This window comes from Aulostomus chinensis, chromosome 1, assembly GCF_037954235.1.
Source record: "Aulostomus chinensis isolate RoL2024-O1b breed Wild chromosome 1, RoL_Achi_v1.0, whole genome shotgun sequence".
NCBI classification, from domain to species: Eukaryota; Metazoa; Chordata; class Actinopteri; order Syngnathiformes; family Aulostomidae; genus Aulostomus; species Aulostomus chinensis.
The window spans coordinates 244,947-251,691 of record NC_141320.1 but is presented as its reverse complement, the minus strand read 5'-3'; the positions used below and the strand labels follow the sequence as shown (position 1 = coordinate 251,691).

At 49.2% G+C, this 6,745-nt stretch overlaps 1 pseudogene; it reads left to right on the top strand.

Moving 5' to 3' along the window:
* Positions 1–5,053: 5,053 nt before the first annotated feature.
* On the top strand, positions 5,054–6,135 carry LOC147269881 (uncharacterized; annotated as a pseudogene).
* Positions 6,136–6,745: the final 610 nt, after the last annotated feature.

The window sequence follows — 6,745 nt, the reverse complement described above, 5'->3', positions numbered from 1 at the left end:
ATGTAGTAAAAGTTGCTACGAACCTCAAAATATTGCGAAAGTGATTTCGGAAGAATTGCTAATGAACTCAAGATGATGCTAACAGTAATGTAGTGATAGTTGCTAAGAAACTCAGTGATGCTTACAGTAATGTAGTAAGAGTTTCGAACAACCTCAAAGTGATGCTGACAGTCATTTAGTAAGAGTTGCTAATGATCTCAAAATGATGCGACAGTGATGTAGTAAGAATTGCTCAACAACTCAAAATGATGCTAACAGTAATGTAGTGATAGTTGCTAATAAACTCAAAGTGATGCTGACAGTAATGTAGTAAGAGTTGCTACGAACCTCAAAATAATGCGACAGTAATGTCGTAAAAGTTGCTACGAACCTCAAAATATTGCAACAGTGATGTCGGAAGAATTGCTAATAAACTCAAAATGATGCTAACAGTAATGGAGTGATAGTTGCTAATCAACTCAGTGATGCTTACAGTAATGTAGTATGTGTTTCGAATTACCTCAAAGTGATGCTGACAGTCATGTAGTAACAGTTGCTACGAACCTCAAAATAATGCGACAGTGATGTCGGAAGAATTGCTAATGATCTCAAAATGATGCGACAGTGATGTAGGAAGAATTGCTAATGAACTCAAAATGATGCTAACAGTAATGTAGTGATAGTTGCTAATCAAGTCAGTGATGATTACAGTAATGTAGTAAGTGTTTCGAACAACCTCAAAGTGATGCTGACAGTTATGTAGTAAGAGTTGCTACGAACCTCAAAATGATGCGACAGTGATGTCAGAAGAATTGGTAATGATCTCAAAATGATGCAAACAGTAATGGAGTGAAACTTTCGAATAACCTCAAAGTGATGCTGACAGTCATGTAGTAAGTGTTGCTACAAACCTCAAAATAATGCAACAGTAATGTCGTAAAAGTTGCTACGAACCTCAAAATATTGCGACAGTGATGTCGGAAGAATTGCTAATAAACTCAAAATGATGCTAACAGTAATGTAGTGATAGTTGCTAATCAACTCAGTGATGCTTACAGTAATGTAGTAAGTGTGTCATGGTTTGCAGTTTGCAACACTAGTTTCTCCAAGGCACCCTGAATGCATCACCTCTCACTCCCTCAGCCAACCTCCTCTGCCAATCAGTCTCTATCACCTGCACCTGTCCCATAGCTATTTAGGTCTCCCTCTTCCTTCATTTTCTGCCAGATTGTTATGCTCGATGCCCAACTCTCCAGCGTTTTTCCTTGGACTGACTTCCCGGCTTCGACCCTGCCTTCTTCGACTACTCCCCCCTGCCTCAGCCCTGGTAACCACTTCTGCCTTGATTTGCTGCAAGACTGCCTCTGTTTTTGCCTGCCCATTATTGTGGTTACGTTCCTGGCATCCTCGGAATAAAGGCCATTACCGATTCAACTTCTGTTGCTCAGTGTGTTGCATTTGGGTCCATAACCCCCACCGTTTCAGTACAATCTGGCCAAACATGGACCCAGCACGCACTTCCCCTGCCCAAAATCGTTTTGAAATCATTGAAGGGGTCCTCCAGCAACATGAGGCCCTCATGGCATCTGCCTCAGCTGAGGCCAGACAGGCCGCAGCCACGCAAGAACAGGCTATCGGCTCTTTGGCTAACCAAGTGCACCAGTTAACTGCAACCATCGCCCAATTAACCCCGGTTAGCTCTGCCTCTGCCTCTGACCCTGCCCCTGCTCCTCCAGCAACCCCCGTTCTGGCCCCCGGGCCAGTTTCTGAACCAAGAATTGGAGCCCCTGAACGTTATGCTGGTGAGCCTGACGGTTGTAATCCATTCCTGACAAACTGCACTATCTTTTTTGCATTGCAACCTCTCACCTTTGCTTCTGAACAAGCTAAAGTAGCTTTTACCATCAATCAGCTAACAGGGAGAGCGAGGCTGTGGGGCACCGCTGAGTGGGATAAACAGACTCCGGCCTGTACTTCATTCGAGTCATTTGCTTCTGAGCTACGCAAAGTATTTGGGCAGGGTGTCCATTCAACGGATGCAGGGGGTCTCCTGAGTCTATGTCAGAAGGGTCAGTCTGTGTGTGATTTTTCGATAGATTTCCGCACGAAGGCCCGTGCTAGTGGCTGGAATGGGAGTGCTCTTCGTGATACTTTTCTGCATGGGCTGGCTGATTACATCAAGGATGAACTTGTGTCTTACCCCCTACCCCTTTCTCTCGATGATGTCATTGCTCTTGCTATAAACATTGACCTTCGCATCCAGGCTCGCAGGAGAGAGAAACAAGACACCTCCCGCTCATGTATCTGCTCATGCATCACGAGGCTCTGCTTCCAACTTGGCCCACTCTACAGCCATTCCTGAGCCCTTAACCAACAGCCTTGAACCCATGCAGTTAGGCCGCACCAGTCTGTCCCCTGAGGAACGTGAGCGGCGCCGCAAGTCAAATCTCTGTCTGTACTGTGGTCGACCAGACCACTTCATCTCTCACTGTCCAGTAAAAGGGGAGGGCTCATCAGTAGTGGAGGAGTTACTGGTGAGTCCATCCTCTTTTAAGGCCTCCTCTGTTTTTGATCGTCCCTTGTTTATAGCCAAGCTCCTTCTGCCGGAAGCCTCTCAAGTCCTGTCCACTTTTATTGATTCTGGAGCAGATGCGAATATAATTGACAAGGAGTTAGCTCTACAGCTGGGAATTAGTTTGTTACCCCTTCCTTGTTCTGTGCCTGCCAGGGCTCTGGATGGTCATCTGCTGGGGATGGTCACTCATCAGACCATACCAGTCCACCTACTCATGTCTGGAAATCACCACGAAACCATCCAGTTTTATGTCCTGCCCTCACCTCGCCTCCCTCTTATACTGGGCTACTCATGGCTTCGCCACCATAACCCCCATATTGACTGGTCGGCAGGGGTCATCCGTGGTTGGAGTTCCGCCTGCCATCAGGTCTGCCTGAAGCAGGCGGCTGCACTGCTCCGCTCTCCACCTCCCTGTGGCCAGCCTGATCTCTCTGGGGTCCCAGCCCAGTATCATGACCTTCGTGAGGTATTCAGCAAGGTTAAGGCCATGTCTCTACCCCCTCATCGTCCCTATGATTGCGCCATTGACCTTCTGCCGGGCACCACCCCTCCCAAGGGGCGCCTCTACCCCCTTTCTGGCCCTGAAAGGGGGGCCATGGAGACCTACATCAAGGACTCCCTGGCAGCTGGTCTCATTCGACTATCTTCATCCCCTGCTGGCGCTGGCTTCTTTTTTGTGGAAAAGAAGGACAAAACCCTCAGACCTTGCATCGATTACAGAGGCCTCAATGAGATAACCATAAAGAACAGGTACCCTTTGCCACTCATGTCATCAGCTTTCGAAATACTCCAGGGGGCCAGGGTCTTCACTAAACTGGATCTACGCAACGCATACCATTTGGTCCGCATCAGGGAGGGGGATGAGTGGAAAACAGCGTTCAACACCCCCACAGGCCATTATGAGTATCTTGTCATGCCTTTTGGTTTAACGAATGCCCCTGCTGTCTTCCAGGCTTTAGTTAATGATGTCCTGAGAGATATGCTGAACCACTCGGTTTTCGTTTATCTAGACGATATTTAGATTTTCTCCAAGTCTTTGGAGGAGCATATTCTTCATGTAAGGGCAGTCTTGCGACGACTTCTGGAAAACTCCTTGTTTGTCAAAGCTGAGAAGTGTGAGTTCCATGAATCCTCGGTCACCTTCCTTGGGTACATTGTGGCCCAGGGTAGTCTACAAATGGACCCCGATAAGATTTCAGCTGTAACAGCCTGGCCCGCCCCTGAGAATCGAAAACAGCTACAGCGCTTCCTGGGTTTTGCTAACTTTTATCGCCGCTTCATTCGTGGTTACAGCACGGTAGCTTCCCCCCTCACAGCCCTTACCTCATCCAAAATCCCATTCTCCTGGACCCCTGCAGCCAATAGGGCTTTTGAAACTTTGAAGGCACGCTTCACCACCGCTCCCATTCTGCATGTCCCTGACCCTGAAAGACAGTTTGTGGTTGAAGTGGATGCCTCTGATGTTGGAGTGGGGGCAGTGTTGTCTCAACGCTCAGCATCTGACCAGAAGCTCCACCCATGTGCCTTCTTCTCTCGCCGACTGAACCCTGCAGAACAGAACTACGACATTGGTAACAGAGAATTGCTAGCAGTAAAACTAGCTTTGGAGGAATGGCGGCATTGGCTGGAGGGAACCAAGGTTCCGTTCCTTGTCTGGACAGATCATAAAAACCTGGAGTACATCCGCACAGCCAAACGCCTAAATTCACGTCAAGCCCGCTGGTCACTCTTTTTTACACGCTTCAACTTTTCTCTCTCCTACCGCCCGGGGTCCAGAAATGTCAAGCCCGATGCTCTGTCCCGCCAATTTTCTAAAGACAATTCCCCTGTTGAGACCGCCCCTCTTCTGCCCCCTTCCTGTCTTGTTGCCTCCCTTTCCTGGGACATTGAAGAGAGAGTCAAAGCCGCTTCAGTCAACCAACCTGGACCAAGTGCTTGCCCCCCTGATCGTCTTTTTGTACCCGCTACATTAAGGTCAGAGGTCTTACAGTGGGCACATGCATCCAAGCTCACCTGTCACCCTGGGGCACACAGAACCAAGGAGTTCCTGTCTCGACGGTTCTGGTGGGCCACTATGGATGAGGATTGCGTGAGTTTGTCAAAGCCTGTCCGATTTGTAATCAACACAAACCATCTCATCAAGCTCCTGCTGGTCACCTTCATCCACTCCCCATACCCCATCGGCCCTGGTCACATATATCCCTGGATTTTGTAACTGGTCTTCCTCCCTCTGAAGGTAACACCACCGTACTCACCATAGTTGATAGGTTCAGTAAGATGGCACATTTCATTCCCCTTCCCAAACTCCCCACTGCTAAAGAGACTGCGGAACTCCTCCTTCAGCATGTTGTTCGCCTTCACGGAATCCCTGCCGATGTAGTTTCTGATCGAGGCCCCCAGTTCACATCCATTTTTTGGCGAGAGTTCTGTAGTTTGTTGGGGGCCTCTGTTAGCCTGTCCTCAGGTTTCCACCCCCAGTCAAATGGCCAATCCGAACGAATGAACCAAGATATGGAAACCACTCTCCGCTGTCTGGTGTCATCAAATCCCTCATCCTGGTCTAGACAATTGGTTTGGGTAGAATTTGCCCACAACACCCTGGTCAGTTCAGCCACCGGTCTCTCCCCTCTTCAATGTTCATATGGGTATCAGCCTCCTCTGTTCCCTGCCCTTGAAAAAGAGGCTTCTTGCCCTTCTGTGACCACTTTCATTCAGCGCTGCCAACGCACCTGGACACAAGCCCGCAGTTCCCTCCAACGCTCTGCCGATCGCTACTCCACTTCTGCCAACCGTCATCGATCACAAGCCCCTGCTTACCGGGTTGGACAAAAGGTTTGGCTTTCCACAAAAGACCTGCCTCTCCGTGTCGAATCCAATAAATTGGCACCCAGGTTCATTGGTCCATTCCCCATCGAAAGGATAATAAACCCCGTAGCAGTGAGACTTACGCTCCCTCGGTCGATGCGCATTCATCCCACCTTCCATGTTTCCAAAATCAAGCCTGCTCCAGAAAGTCCCTTGGTTCCTCCAACACCTCCTCCTCCCCCTCCTCGCATCATTGAAAGTGGCCCTGTGTATGCTGTCCGTCGCCTCCTTCGTTCTCGCCGCCAAGGGCGAGGCATACAGTATTTGGTTGACTGGGAAGGTTATGGCCCTGAAGAAAGGTCTTGGGTTCCTGCCTCTTTTATTGTTGACCCTCAACTCATTGCTGACTTTCACCAGAAGAACCCTGATCAGCCCTCTCTCACTTCCACCATGGTTAACTCTCGTCGATCTGTCCTCTCTCAACAGCATCACCTTTTTCCCCCAGTGCCACGTGATGGAGAGGAAAAGGAACCTCAGGACACTCTGGAGACTCTGATCTCTCAGGATGACATGGGTGGGACGGATGTTCCGAATGATCAGGATGGCTCTCTTGCCTGGACTCCCTCCCACCCCACCCCAGACATGGAATGGTCTGCTTCTCCTGAGTACTAGCCCCCCACCTGGTTCCCCCTCCTCCCTCCCTCCCCTGTTTTGGGACGTCGGGAGCCGTCCCTTGAGGGGGGGGTTCTGTCATGGTTTGCAGTTTGCAACACTAGTTTCTCCAAGGCACCCTGAATGCATCACCTCTCACTCCCTCAGCCAACCTCCTCTGCCAATCAGTCTCTATCACCTGCACCTGTCCCATAGCTATTTAGGTCTCCCTCTTCCTTCATTCTCTGCCAGATTGTTATGCTCGATGCCCAACTCTCCAGCGTTTTTCCTTGGACTGACTTCCCGGCTTCGACCCTGCCTGCTTCGACTACTCCCCCCTGCCTCAGCCCCGGTAACCACTTCTGCCTTGATTCGCTGCAAGACTGCCTCTGTTTTTGCCTGCCCATTATTGTGGTTATGTTCCTGGCATCCTCGGAATAAAGGCCATTACCGATTCAACTTCTGTTGCTCAGTGTGTTGCATTTGGGTCCATAACCCCCACCGTTTCAAAGTGTTTCAAATAACCTCAAAGTGATGCTGACAGTCATGTAGTAACAGTTGCTACGAACCTCAAAATAATGCGACAGTGATGTCGGAAGAATTTCTAATGATCTCAAAATGATGCGACAGTGATGTAGGAAGAATTGCTAATGAACTCAAAATGATGCTAACAGTAATGGAGTGATCGTTACTAATCAAGTCAGTGATGCGTACAGTAATGTAGTAAGTGTTTCG